Here is a 14617-nt window from a genome sequence, read left to right as displayed (position 1 = left end):
AGAAAATGGAGAAAAAGAAGGAGGAGGAGGGAGTGGAAGGAGAGAGTACTGACGGAAAAGAGAGGGGAGGGGTAGAGGGGAGAGAGAGAGAGAGAGAGAGAGAGAGAGAGAAAAGAGAGAGAGAAAAGAGAGAGATGGAGGGGGATGGGATGAGTAGAGCAGAATGCGGTAAAAGAATAAGAAAAAGAAATGGAAGATGGATGGAGGGAGGGAAGAAGCAGATGAAATGAGTTAGGGGAGGGAATAAAAGGTATGCTGCTGATCATATTGATGCATCAAACCGGCCCAAGTCTCCTTCTCTCTCTCTTCATCTCAATCACACACACACACACACACACACACAAATGAAGTTTGCTGATTGACAGCTCAGGAAACATGGAGGTTCCAGTGTGAGGGACTTTCATCTCTCTTCACGTCATCTCACGACCAGAGCACACACCCTTAGTAAAATTACTGAGATGAGATAACTGTTGAGCTGTGAGATGATGCCAACAGTGACCCGCGAGTCCACAAAGGTCATGCCCGTCCTGCCAAGGATGAAACAGAGACGACACAAAAGCTGCAAATAACCGAGCTGCAAACTACGTGGACAAATGATAAAATGGGAGTTAAGAATAGGCCGACATTTCCTTCACGTAATGATTTAAAGTACGAAACACACAAATCTTACATGTCATCAAAGTTAAACACTTCTGATGAGGTCTGTTCATATGAGACACTGTGAGAGGACGGAAAAAGAAAAAAAACAAAGATGCAATTAATTATAAAGCTGGAGTTTCTTCAGACAATGTAAAGATAGAAAAAGTAAACTGTGTGCTTATTAACCTGTTAGAGTCTGTTCCTTCTACATGTTGTGTACACTCATTTCCACAGCCATCTTTTCTGTGGATCAGTTCTGAGCACTCTCATGTCACAGAACACAACTACTGTTCAAACATCATGAGCTCACTTCTCTCAGTACAATGTGAAGCACCGCTTTGTGTTCACTATCAGCTCATTTACTATTAAGCGTCCTGTGGACAGGTGGTGAGAACTAGCATGTATGCTAAAACACTTAGACAATGCATCTGCTTCGTCCAATGTGACTGCGATGTCCATGTCCAATAAAGTCGAAATAATAAAAGTAGGAATTGAGAGTAAATCCTGACAATTTCATACGTATGATTGTGCTATGAAATGTTGGGAAAAAAATGTTGAAAAAATTAATGTTTTTTTTTTTTTTTTGTCCTGATGCTACAACCCAAGTCCTCTCTTCTCAATCACAACACAGATCATCACGTAACCTCCTCAGTGAGACGTCGTCATTCAAATCTAATTTAACATCATTAAACAATATTACTGGCTTGGAAATCACACTATACTCAGTCTGCTTTTAAAATGAATCTAAATTGCATAGTTCACCTTCTTTGATGTGTATGTCTATTTATAGTAATATTTGCATTGTATACTATGTATTCTGTATAGTACTTTATAAATACAGGTATATCAGCTGCTGCTGGTCTGTTTTTACACTTCTTTGTTTCGCTTGATCTACAAACTATGTTTCTCTTCATTCTCAAATGTCTTATGTAGCATCACAGCCCCCCTCACTGTGCACTTGAATAAGGCTGAAATGACAGTAAGGAAAAATAAAAACTTGAAACTTTAAATTCCTGTCTCTTTATTTGATCCTGATCTTAACTTAATCAAACTTCTGATTTACCGTGGTAGAAAGTTTGGGATGTTGTCAAACTGATCAAACATTTTCCATTTAGAGGGAACTAAACCGACCAACTCAGCTTCACCACATGCAGAGTGTGTGACATCAATTTTTCAGCTACAAGAAAAGACGTTCTGTCTTGTCCAATTACCAATCTCAGCATTACAGAGTTATAAAATGTTTGAGGACACTTTTAATAATGAGATATATTAAACCCAATGGGTGTAAATCACACTTAAGAGATCCATCTACCTCTGCTTTATGTAATCAACAGAACAAACATCCCAGATGGTGATCATATTTAAGATGCTGAGGTGGGATGACAGTGCCTGACTCCTATCTATCAACCCCTGCCACTTCCTGGTTTGGTGGGAAGCATCTGAGGGGACCGCCATGTGGCCCTGGACTCCTGTCAGGAGTCAGCTTACTTTTAAAGCACATAGTGGTATTTTGGTATATCAGGCCATTAAAACAACCATTTAATGTATGGAGTCATCACTGGACCCTTCAAGGCCAACAATTTTGAAAATCTCTAAATATCAAATAAGTAGATAATTTAGCCAGGTCTTGCAAATCTAAAGTTAAGCTTCCTATGACATATCAAAAAGGGTTTTTGTATTAAAATATGTTTCTATTTTTTCTAAGTTGTGGACTGTAAAAAGTGCTGATATCCATAATGAAACGCAGCATGGTAAAACTGTTGTACAGTCCTTCACACTGAGTTTCATGCATTTTTACAGTACACAACTTTGGAAAATAGAAATATATTTTTATAAAATAGCTGAAATGCAATGTGAATTCACAGACTGGGACACCAATGTTATGACGTCACAGAATCAATATGAATGTACAAAGACGTGATGATGGCTGAGCTTAGATACTGAAAAGAGTTATAGACGTAAGTGTCAACTAATTCAACAATATTTGGGATGTTTCAGTTATTCTTTAAGCACAATTATCAAATGTTTGTATAATGATTTGTAGTCTTGGGCCTTTGAGGTTTGGACTGCTGGGAGGAAAACTAAAGTTGGTCAATAGTGATACTTTGGGCATTTCATGATCAGCATTTTTCACTTTTTTTTTTGCAGCGGCAGCCATGGCAGTTGTAAACAACTCCAGTGTGCCTTTAGCGGTGTACATTCAAAACTCTGTTATTGGGGTAATGTTGTCAATAAACACCTAGTAGAGCAAACTTCTTGCCTCATATTATTATGTACTGTGTAGGTTTGTGTTTTGGACATTTTATCAAAAGAACCACCAGACAACCTGTAACATTGTGTTTGATCAAATGATATGGAGCTCAAGGTATGAGCTCATCGTGTCAGTGAATGTGAGAGGTGAGGCAGTACCTGGTTAGTTTGCATTCCCGTGAGGAAGGCGACGGCCATTTGTGGCAGTTTGGTAGATGGCAGAGTTAACCACATGTTGACTAAAGACAAAAAAGCACAATGGTGAGATAATCCACTAACATGGCGGATAGTTCGAGAAGGCATAGTATTTTAGATATTTGGGTTAATTTGAATAACCAAGGAACTACTGGTGAGTAACATAAGAGTTTAAAGTCAAAATAAAGCTTTTATTTCTTATCTGTCTAATATGTTTCATATTTTCTGGGATAGAAAACGGTTGTTTTTTTTTAAATAAAGTTTCTACCATAAATGTAATGGAGAAGTGTGGCAAACAACGGGATAGAGAGAACATGGAGGAAAGAGAGAGAGAGAATGAGGGAAACAGCAGAGGACAAAATGGGGGCGTAATAGAGGAAGCAAAAAAAGAGAGAGAGAGAGAGAGAGAGAGAGAGAGAGAGAGAACAGATGATTGCATGGAATGAAAGAGGGATTGAAGGGGGAGGGCGAGGAGGAGATAAAGAGAACAGGGACGGGAGGGGGAGCGAGTGAGCGAGTGAGGGAGTGAGTGAGTGAGTGAAATGGTGGAGTGAGAGAGGAGAGGAGGAAGAGAGAGAAAATGAGAGGCAGCAGTGGGGGAGGGGAGGATGTAGAGGGAGAGCAAGAGAAAGAAAGAGAGAGAGAGAGAGAGAGAGAGAGAGAGAGAAAAAAACGATAGAATAGAGAGAGAGAGATGGGGCAGGGAGCAACGTGAGAGCGAGACAGAGGGAGGGAGGGAGGGGCAGTGTGCAACGTGAGAGAGGAACAGAGAAAGAGAGAGAGAGAGGGAGTGAGAGAGAGAGAGAGAGAGAAAGGGAGGGGTAAAGCCTGATGGAAACCCAGAGCGAGAAAGGGAGAGGGAGAGAGAGAGAGAGAGAGCGAGAATGAAAGAGGGAGAGATGAGGAAAAGGGAACAGAGAGAGGGGGAGGGGAAGAGTGCTGGAGAGAGAAAAACAGAAAGAGGTAGAAAAAACAGGGAGCGAGCGAGGGAGAAAGAGAGCACAAACCCTATCTCCCTCTATTTTGTGGTCTCACAAACATGGCTGCAGCAAAGAGGAACAAGAAAAAGAAGAATGGTTTTCACAAGGCCTCTTTCTCCAATGTGCGCGCACACAAATACTCACAAACATCAACATGCCAATCATTCTGGGGGGGGGAAATCAGCTCCATTAAGGTATACTGTGTGTATGGGAGGAAAGGTCCAGGTATCTTCATAGGTAATGATTCTCAATAAAGTACTGCTCATATATTGGCTGTGGTCTTTAAAGCACAGGTACGTTGGTATTTGCTCATTGCCGGAGATTGTTGAGCCAACCTCAAACAATAACCAGACAAGTCCTACTTTTTCCCTTTGTTGGTTTGTATTTCACCATCATGCCATTAAAAAGTCAACTTTCACCAGTTTGTGTTTGGCAATGACTGGGGTTGTGTTGATACTAAAGAACAGTCCAAAACATTCTTAAAGGGATACTTCACCCGTTGAAACATGAATCTGTATTGACATTGGGTCATATCTGTAGTAGAAATGTGAAATACATTTTGAAGTTGGTGCCTTCTTGGCAGAGAAAAGGCAGAAAGTATCTTTTTGGCTCATGTGGATGAAAGACACCGAATCCCAGAATGCACAGCACTGCAGGCCACTCCCACTAAGGTCAGGTTTACAGACATATTTACTTCAACAGTATACGGCCGTTTTCCTCAACTGACAGGCAGGCCTTACGTCTCGGCTGCTGAGCTGGCAGCGGCCGGCGGCTGCCAGCGGCGGCCAGCAGCCACAGCAGCCAAGACACAAGACCGGCCTGTCGGCAGCAGCTGTCTCACCACTATATTTATATGTTTCGCCATTATCAGCTTTCTCCATAGAGCCTGTTAGCATAGCTTCCAAGCAATATATGTGGGCGGCAGTAGCTCAGTCTGTAGGGACTTGGGTTGGGAATCGGAGGGTCGCCGGTTCAGGTCCCGGCACGGACCAAGTCCGGAAATTGGTCTGGCACCTAACCCCCCCCCACCAGCCCATGAGCGCCCACTGTGGGCAGCCCCCTCACCCTGAGACCTCTCCATTAGTGCATGTCCATAAGATCCTGTTTGTGCATGTGTGTGTATTTCAGCCTATGTTTGTGTAGCATGTTAACTAGACAGAGTGTAAAAACAAATTTCCCCTCGCGGGATCAATAAATTATTATTATTATATGGCAGACGTTAAGTTTCGATTCTGGGAGTGAGCTCCCACCCACTGATCTGTGATTGGTCTGTAGCTTCAGTGGTCAAAAATAGGAGGAAATAGCGTTGTAGTTTCACCCCGCTAACCGGAACAGCGATCAATGACGCAAAATGACGATTTCTGCATCATCAGAAGCTTCTTTTCAGACTCAGAAATACAAAGATTTCCCATCTCAGGGGGAAATGAGGGCGGGATGTACGACCATTCAAAAATACTACCAGGTTTCTAATGATACAAAGCTTAATGCAAATGGGTGAAGTATCCCTTTAATAATAATGATAATAATAATAATAATAATAATGTATACTTTATTGTTCCCGCAAGGGGAAATTCAGGTTTGCACTCTGTTATATATTTGAACATGCTTCACACACACAGGCTGAAATACACACATGCACATACAGGATCCTATGGACATGCATTGTTGGAGAGATGTCAGAGTGAGGGGGGCTGCCCACAGCGTGCGCTCCTGAACTGGTGGCTGGGTTCGCTGCCTTGCTCAAGGGCACCTCAGCAGTGCTCAGGAAGTGGACTGGCACCTTCCCAGCTACCAGACCAATTTCCAAATTTGATCCATACCGGGACTTGAACCGGCGACCCTCCGGTTCCCAAATCCAGTCCCTACAAACTGAGCTACTGCCGCCTTCCAGCAAGATTTTGAGGTACAAGAAGCAGATCTCTTCAATAAAGACACCATTGTTTCTCTTATTGCAAATAAGAAACAATGGTGTCTCCATTCCACCAAATAATGGTGTCAAATAGAAGTCAAATTGAAACTGAAAATGTATCTTAGGTTTAGAGGTGCTGCTCATTGTTTTGTTTGTTTTTTGGTTAGTTATTGTAGGTAGTTAGGTTTTATTTTAATTTCTTTTCACCAATTACAAAGTTAGTTTTTTAAAACACTAGTTGAGAGTACTTCTGTTTTACTTTGTTATTGATTTGAACAGCTCTCATTAGCCCTTTTTGTTGGCCTCACGTTTTTGTTGCATCACAATTTTACTTCTTTTGTAATAAGTTACTTTGCTTTACCAACACAATCTACTTATTTAATTTTCCTCCCTTTCCCCCCACGAGCCTGGTCATAACAAGCGACACGTCTTCTTGGATTGCACTTCATACTGCCATGATTCAGGTGTGCATTAAGTGTGAAAATAGGCAAGAGGCTCTGCAAATGTTCTTCTCCTGTTGATCCAGGTGACGACAGCTGCAGAGAGGAGTCGTAGATGGACTTGAGCTTCTTCAGCTTTTCTAGTCTTCTGACTACTCAAAGTGCTTTTACTATTCAAACACTGATGGCAGACACTGCTATGTAAAGTGTCCATCAGAAACTTCCCAGAAATTTCTAGAATTTTTTTAGGACGCCATAAGTGAAAACAGCTCTAGATTTGACTTTTTACCTGCCATGCAACAAATTCAGGATTATAAAACAAAAGCTGGACATTATCCATCAAACAGTATCACTTGTGTACTAGTAGTGTAGTCACAAGACAAAACTCATTTTAAATGAGCATCAGCCCTGCCCTCCCCTTTTCTCTCTCCCTGTTCGCCCTCTTTCTTCTTCATCTCTTCCTTTTTATCATATACAATTCCTTTAATGCTCTGCTCTTCTAGTTCTTCTCTAACAGATCTTATTTAATGCACATGTGGTGTTTGATCTTCAGGATCCCTGACCCCCTCAGACCTGTATCAAAATGCAAAAACCAACATAAAAAGGAAATCATCCACTTTATAAAGGATATTCAAACACCCGGGTTAATGTTCTGACAATGGATCCCTGAAGGGACCGATACCGCATGTTAGAACAAAAGGAAAGGGTCTTTACACTTGTTCTTCTGCAGATTAGCTACACAACAGCACCCCCACAGACAAGAGTTATATCGAGTGTCTTTCACAAGGAAACTTTAACAGGAAAAACTTGTTGTTAAGGAAATTCAACCCTCCTGACTGGAGTTTGATTTTCGTTGCTCAGGATTTAGTCCTCCACCTGACGGAGTGTTCTTGCATTTGAAAACTGAATGTCATCATCACTCACATACTCTTCTTGACACATCTTTTCTGATGTAATGGGTTGAATAGAGAGGAATATTTTGTTAACTATCAACTTGAGGTGATTGACATCCTCAGATACAGCCAGTCACAGCAGCTTTAACAAGGCCTGAAAAACTCAGCAGGCAAGCACCAAGTGGATCAGTGTGGTAGAACATTTAACAGTAAATATGTCTGACTAAATGGAGAAAAAGAAATACTTCAGCATGACATTATCTACATGAGCTCAATAATCCCCTAATGCAACACTGCAGAACTCAGGAGAAACTAGCTTTAAGATCTTAACCATTCAATCTGAAATGACAGCTAACATTTTCTACACTGCGTACAAATTCAATGCAATACAGCCTCTTTGATATGATGCTAATCCAGTTTGTACCGTCCAATACATTTCACCACCAATCCCAAAAACTGTGTCCACTCAAATAAAGCTGCTAACGATATTCTCATCCCATCATTTACAGATAATTCAAGAGCTCATTTGCCAAATGAAGCAATCTAAGGGATGGATTATAGAGGAGAGGTTGTTCATACAATATGCTGTCTATCTAACACCCTCAGATATTAAAAGTGGTTTTTTTCATGGTTTGGAACGGCCACATTGAAAGGTGAGGAGGAAAGCAGACTGTAATGGAGAGGAGACAAACACAACACACAGTTACACACAAATAAATGGAATTAGCCCTAACTCCTATACTTCAGACTTTGAAACACTTTTAGGGAAGTCTTTAAAACTGGTTGACGATATGTAGTTATGATGGGGAATACTGGCGGTAAATCGCACACTTTGCTCTTCTTTCACAGAATGTAACTGTGGGGGGAAAAAAAAGATATTTAATCTATCCAACACCAGCATAGATCCTGTGAGATGCTACACCTCGCAGCATTTCTTGGATTAAATGTCTCAGTTTATATGAATTCATTTGCATTGCAATTTTAAGCTGTGGGCTTCTTCATCACATGGGCAGCAGATTCTCTGTATCTTGTACATGTACTCATATGCAGTAAGCCCGATACATAGTGCCAAATATTGATATTTGAATTGAAAAGGATCCTGTGTTTAACACAATCCTCTGCAGATTAAATCGCTGTGTCACTACTTCATGACTCCTCGAGCTGGCGCTAATGACAGGACGGAGGGTAACATGAACGGAGGTTCATTGGCCAAAGAAGAGGTTGGAAGCAGGATTAAAGAAGAAAAAAGTTGACAGCGGGAATATATCGGACAGGGGTGAAAAGAAGTTAAAGTAGGAAGAGTGATAAGAGGTGGAACTGACACCAAATTGCAGTGATTAAATAAATTCATCAGTCCTGCACTTTACCTCTAAAGGGGCATTTTGTATTCTTCAGTTAGACAGATTTCTTGTTTTTTTCATTCTATTATTGTCTTGCAATATATCAATTTATCAAATACAGAATATTAAAAGGTCCATATATACTAAATGAAATGATACAATTACCTTACTATATGATCAGACATTAAGGAAACATGCTGTGTTGAAGTGCTGGCTTCTCTGTTAACAACGCAGCAGCCAGTATGTCCTCCTTTTAACTTTTGATTCCTGTGCGGAATGGTTAGTTTTTGTTTAGACCAGAGAAGCAGGCCGATGTAAAGCACCCCACACGATCGTTTTGCCCCTCGCCCCTCAGTTTGCCAGGCACACGGCAAACCAACAGGAGGAACAGCGATGGAAGCGGGCGAGTGAACTTGTTAAGACATCACTGATTCTTCCAAAAAGCCTCTGCATTTTTCTAATAAGCTCCTCAGAAACATGCTGAAATTAAGGATGATACTATCCTTTTGAAACCCGGAGAGAGGTTTGAACTCTGAAAGATTTTTAGAACGATGCAGAGCCGGTTTAATACTGAAGCTTCTGTGTACATGACATCATCGCAACCTGTGTTCACATCGTCTCTAGGGAGGTAGGGAGGAAGGTGCTGGAGGGGGCAGATCGCTTGTTTTGAATTTGGACTGCAGTAAACAATGCGTATCAGAGTTACATACTGCTCCTTTAAGTTTTATAATGGGCCAAACATCATTGAATATATCGTATCCTCCAGAGTTACCCTACAGTTCCCACGTCTACAATTAAATATGGAAAGTGTTTTTTTTATTTTTTTTTATTCCCCTAATGGCCAGTGGTTAATGATGTGAAAGATAAACAAGCTTCATTTGGACTCCACATTTTCTGTGTATTATACATTGTTATTTATATTAGTCAGACTTTTAAACAATAATTTAAACTTCTCAGTTCTCTATGGAGGACCATGTAATTCCTAATCTGCAAGGACATAAACCTGCTACATGGGGGATTTTTTTTTTTAGTCCTGTCATTTTCCACAGCACTGTTGTAAAACCCGTATGAAAGTAATGGCATGAGCAACACACCAGGTGTCATCCAAATGAAACATTATAAAAATGTGTGAACAGTCTCAGTCTCCCGCGGGAACAACAAGGCCCATACACACAGGGCTGTGGCAGAGTCAATAACAAATTACATTCCCCCGAAACTAAGAGGCAACTACTGCAGCATCACCGGCAGAGCGTCAGGTCTGTCACAGAGACACAGAAACAGCGCGAAAAGACACGAGAGGGAACGAGAGAAGGGGAAACAGAGACGATAAGAGAAGGAGACAAAACAGAAAGGCATCCACACACACACACACACACACACACACACACACACACACACACACAAACACACACCGAGCTAAAATTACATTCAAGAGGGCATGAACTAGGCCACTGCTCTGCACTATGCTGGAAAGTGGTAGTTAGCTAATTGAAAAGAGGCTTGCTGAGACCTGAAGGCAACACTGAATGTAGTTAGTGGTTACATGAGAACAGAATATTTCATTTTGAAACAAGAAATAATTTCATTTAAAACTAATGAACAGATCACACGCTATCTTCTTCTTTTAAACTGCAGAAGAAGAAAACATGCAAAGCAAGTCTTTCTCCATGCAGATCATTTGGCAGGATGTGAGAGGACTGACTGAAATAACTGACTCAGCAGACAGACAACTAGTAGCATCTTCACACACAAAGCAGGCAGGGACAGACAGCCCACAGTCACACCACAGTGACCAACATAAACTGGCACTTAATAAGCATTTCAGACACTAGTTTAATAACAGCACAATAACAAGAATATGTAACTTCTGCCATTGTGAATTGTTTATTTTAGTGGTTTTTAAATGTTCTATTTCAATGTTTATTTGTGCCCTCTGTCAATGACATGCTCTTGTAAATAAAGTATTATGATATGTTCCACATCAGCCTGCCAATATTTCTAAATCAGAAAAGGAAAACATTCAGTTGAGACTTCTGGGATTGAAATGTGTTTTGCAGGTTTTCAGTTATGAGAAGTACAAGACAAAATGTTGACAAACAAAAAACGTTTCAATCGATGGTGGTAAGACAACAAAGTTATAACACATGATCTGCATATTTATACGTTTGTGAATCAAAAATCCATGGCAAACCAACGAACAAACTTCATCCACTCAGACTGCAAACACTAAAGCACATTTGGAGAAAAGTCATTGGCTCACCAAAGTCAATAGATTCATCTTCAGGGGACCACGGTTGGCTTTTACATCATTTTGTTTCCATGTCTCTGGTAAATGTTGAGATATTGTTTTTTTTTGCACAAAACGTGAAAGTTTGACCTGGTGGCACTTCAGGAAAAGTCAGAAGATCACCAAGATCTTTCAGGGTCTAATCTCTGGGCACCAGGAATGTTAGTACTGCTTCTCATGGCAATTAATAAAAACAGCTCAATCAATCAAGTTATGTGACACAAGAAACCAAAAATAAGATCCTTAAGGTGGTATTACAGGAATAATCAAAGGATCAAGTGTTCAATCTGTCCAATAGTTGATGAGATATTTTAGTCTGGATAACATTGGTTGACACGAAGACAAACACAACCTAGCACGTCTATAATAACTACCAGATGTTAGGCCCAATATAAGGTTTTAGAGAAGAGGATCAAGGGATCAAATAAATAGTCAACTGAGAAATGATTATTGTTATTATCAATGACAATCAAAGTATGCTGTTAAAGCATGTGTAAACACAAAGCTGAATGTCAGCGTTATTTATCCACTATTAAACAAAGAAGAGGTTTCTCTGAGTGTGGTGGCATTAAAATGGGCCGTAACATTCCTCTAATACAACCAACAAACTGGCAATTCACTGTGGAGGTCGTTCAGCGTGGCTGTATAACAAACAGACCCCACACATTAGGCCTTTGTGCTTCTAGAAACATCAGCCCTTTTTTTTTAAACCCTGCCTGCAGCACAGCCGAGCTGCAATGTGCTGACACCATCATCAGCTATTCTAAACCTTTTAGCACAGCTATATTCCCACATCCTGATAAAGAACAGAGCGAGAGACTGAAAATGTGAGCGCTTCATTTTTAATTTATCTTAATTAAATGTGTCTAATTCTCAGGCTGCTATGATGAGTGGTGCAGGGTTTTTTTTATAATATTATTGAAGTGTAGATGAGTCTGGCTGGACCTAAATCAACACAGTCACCCTGCAGCTGATGATCCATGGATGAATGGCTTATGTTCCCCTGAGCAGCATACAGATTGTGTAGCCGCAGCAGCAGTAGCATTGTAATAACACATTATTGATCCAAACATGGGAAAATTAATTCATCACTGTACAAGTCAAGCCAACCAATAAATACAAAAACTGTTCTGTTAAACTTGGAGGCATAAATCCTTCAGACAAAGTACGAGTGAAATGTTGAGAACTTGTCAGTGCTTCTTGTTGAGCTCAGCTTTTTTTTTGTTTTTTTTTGCTATGATATCATTAAATCAACTTAGAGAATCATCATAAATGACATGATGCCAAATGCTACACTCCAACATCATCAAGCACGTCTTTAAACAAAGTAGAGGAAATACTAAATCATGTTGCCTTTGTTATTCACTTTGGAGCACAAACATGAAAATCAAGACAGAGCAGGGAAGACATGGTTAGAGGACAATAAATACAGCAGCAAGCTGAGAGACAAGTTAGGGGAACGATTGAGTAATTGGTGAGATGCCTTTTGAGCAAACACAGACCGGAGATGTTACCATCAAACAGAGTCAGTGAAAGAGGCTCCAAGGACTAGTCGTCCACTACTGCTCGACAATTCAGGAGAAAAAAAAAGAAAGCGAAAGAGCTGATAAATGCCCTCTTCACAAGATCAGAGGTGGAGGTGGACTCTACAGTGAGAAAAACCAAAGCAGCATCACTTGACCATCACTCCTAAGGCAACAAAGGAATGCAAAAAAGAAAAAGAAAAAAAAAAGCCTGGCACAGCTCAATTATAGAGCTCCAAAAAAGAAAAAGAAAATAGATATTCTACCAAAAAGCTGCAGCACCAGAAAAGGGTGAGCGGGGACAGAGATGGTTGACACCCAGCACTCCTCGTGGCACTATAAGATGATTAAGCCAGTTAAATCAAAGTGTCATTTAGGGACGCACGACCGCAGAAATGGGTCACTTTTGAAAAAAAAAAAAAAAAAATGAAAGAAAAGAAAACACTTGAAAGATCTGCAGTATGAGTAAGATCAGCATAGTGGCAGGTGATACCTTGATGCTGAGTCATTTGAACATTTCCATCTAAATGACCATCAATCACATGACCCATAGACCACAAGGGGAGAATGTCTTTTTAATTACTGCCAGCCACTGAAGTGCAAGGACTGCAAACTGCATCACAGCACATCTATAGGCCCGCAGGCTGCCAACTGGTATGCACAGTATGCTGCTGCCTCGCTGCATGCAGTGCACCATCCACTTTACATTATGAAGACACTGCATGGCCGGTATGCAAAAGTGTCATTTCTCTTTCTGGATCTGCATTTTAAAATCCCCTAAAAATGGCACTGTAGCAGTCCAGAACAAGACGCAAACCAGGGCAGACATAGGGGAGCTGCACGTCCCCCCCTGACAGCCAGAGTGAGATATGCCCTGCCCTCATTAGTGCAGAGAGGATAGGCTACCTGTGGCCTATCAATGATCTCTGACAGCCCATCAGCCAACCTGTGTGAGGAGGGGGGGGGAGACAGGCCACCACAAGAGCGAGCAGCCCGGGCTACAGGTTATCTGCTGCAGTGCATCTCCCCGGTGCTCTGCGGTGTCAACATATCCCCCCTCTGTCTGCAAGGGGGTTCCGACCAAAAATGTGATCTCCAATGCAACGCCATGTGGGCTAGCATAGACCAAAAACTGAGCGGAGTTAGCGTTACCTTGACAGTGAGACAACCTCACCCCCCCCCCCCCCCCCCCCCCCCAAAAAAAAAAAAAAAAACTTGCGCTGTATCTTTAAAAGAAAAGACCCGACAGCTAAACAGCGAACAAACTTTCTTCAAGACAGGCCTACGCGAGACATCTTGGCCTCCCGCGTCCTGACATGACGAGGTGGGTTCACATTAATGATGGGGGGCAGCTAGACCCGGGCTAATGTGGCCTGGTGTAGCCCCTACTCCTTTATGCGCCTCTTTCCCCCCCCTCCCCATTCTCTCCATCCCCTCTCTCTCTCTCGACGCCATCTGTTTGTGGCATGAGAGAATGTGGAAGTAAAAAAAGAAAAGACGACATTTTGACTGTAGTTGTTGACCTACATCGACCATTTGTAAGGAGAATAAGGTGAAATCAACGCCGAGAGACGGCCGTGCAAATCGCCCGAGCTTCAAAATCGCCATACATAAGGCGCATACATTTAGTCTGCTGGTCAGGAGGAATTTAATAAGTTACGCTTGAAACACTCCTCCGCCTCGCCGGGGCCGGACAAGTCAACGCCGTGTAAACGTTTCCTCTTTTGATCGCCGAAAGGAAAGAGAGACAGAAAACAAGCAACTCACCTGATTCCAAAATCGGTTTATGGTGGCGACGTGATTGTGGTTAATTTTAATGTGGGAAAAAAAAAAACAGTTTCAAACGGAGGTGTCCCCGTTGTGTGGAGCAGGAAGGAGGGAAGGGAAGGCAGGAGAGAGGGGCTGACGTGAATGAATAAACAACTGAGCTCCTCCTCAACGCCACAAGTAAAGGCGGTATAATGCTCACTTAGTGAAAATCACCACCACACGTCAAGCGATCTTTATGTAGGCTACTGAGAAACAATTTTAGTAATGATTTTTTGACGAACTCTACGACCTTTCATATCGACTATTTGGAAGGCTATTGAATCCGGATATTGTTTTGGCGATAGCCTATTGCGTAAAATGCGCTTTTTTTCTCCTTTTTTTTTAAATAACT

At 41.4% G+C, this 14617-nt stretch overlaps 1 protein-coding gene across 1 annotated transcript in view; it reads right to left on the bottom strand.

The window, feature by feature from the left end:
- Positions 1–14380, bottom strand: part of znf710b (zinc finger protein 710b) — a 25287-nt gene extending 10907 nt beyond the window's left edge. Inside the window, exon 1 of the mRNA XM_061040400.1 lies at positions 14224–14380. The gene's annotated coding sequence lies outside the window, so the exon portion shown is untranslated. The remainder of the gene's footprint in view (positions 1–14223) is intronic.
- Between the last annotated feature and the right edge of the window lie 237 nt (positions 14381–14617).

Source organism: Labrus mixtus, chromosome 1, assembly GCF_963584025.1.
Source record: "Labrus mixtus chromosome 1, fLabMix1.1, whole genome shotgun sequence".
NCBI classification, from domain to species: domain Eukaryota; kingdom Metazoa; phylum Chordata; class Actinopteri; order Labriformes; family Labridae; genus Labrus; species Labrus mixtus.
Note: the sequence above shows the minus strand (reverse complement) of the source record. Positions and strands in the feature narration are given on the sequence as shown.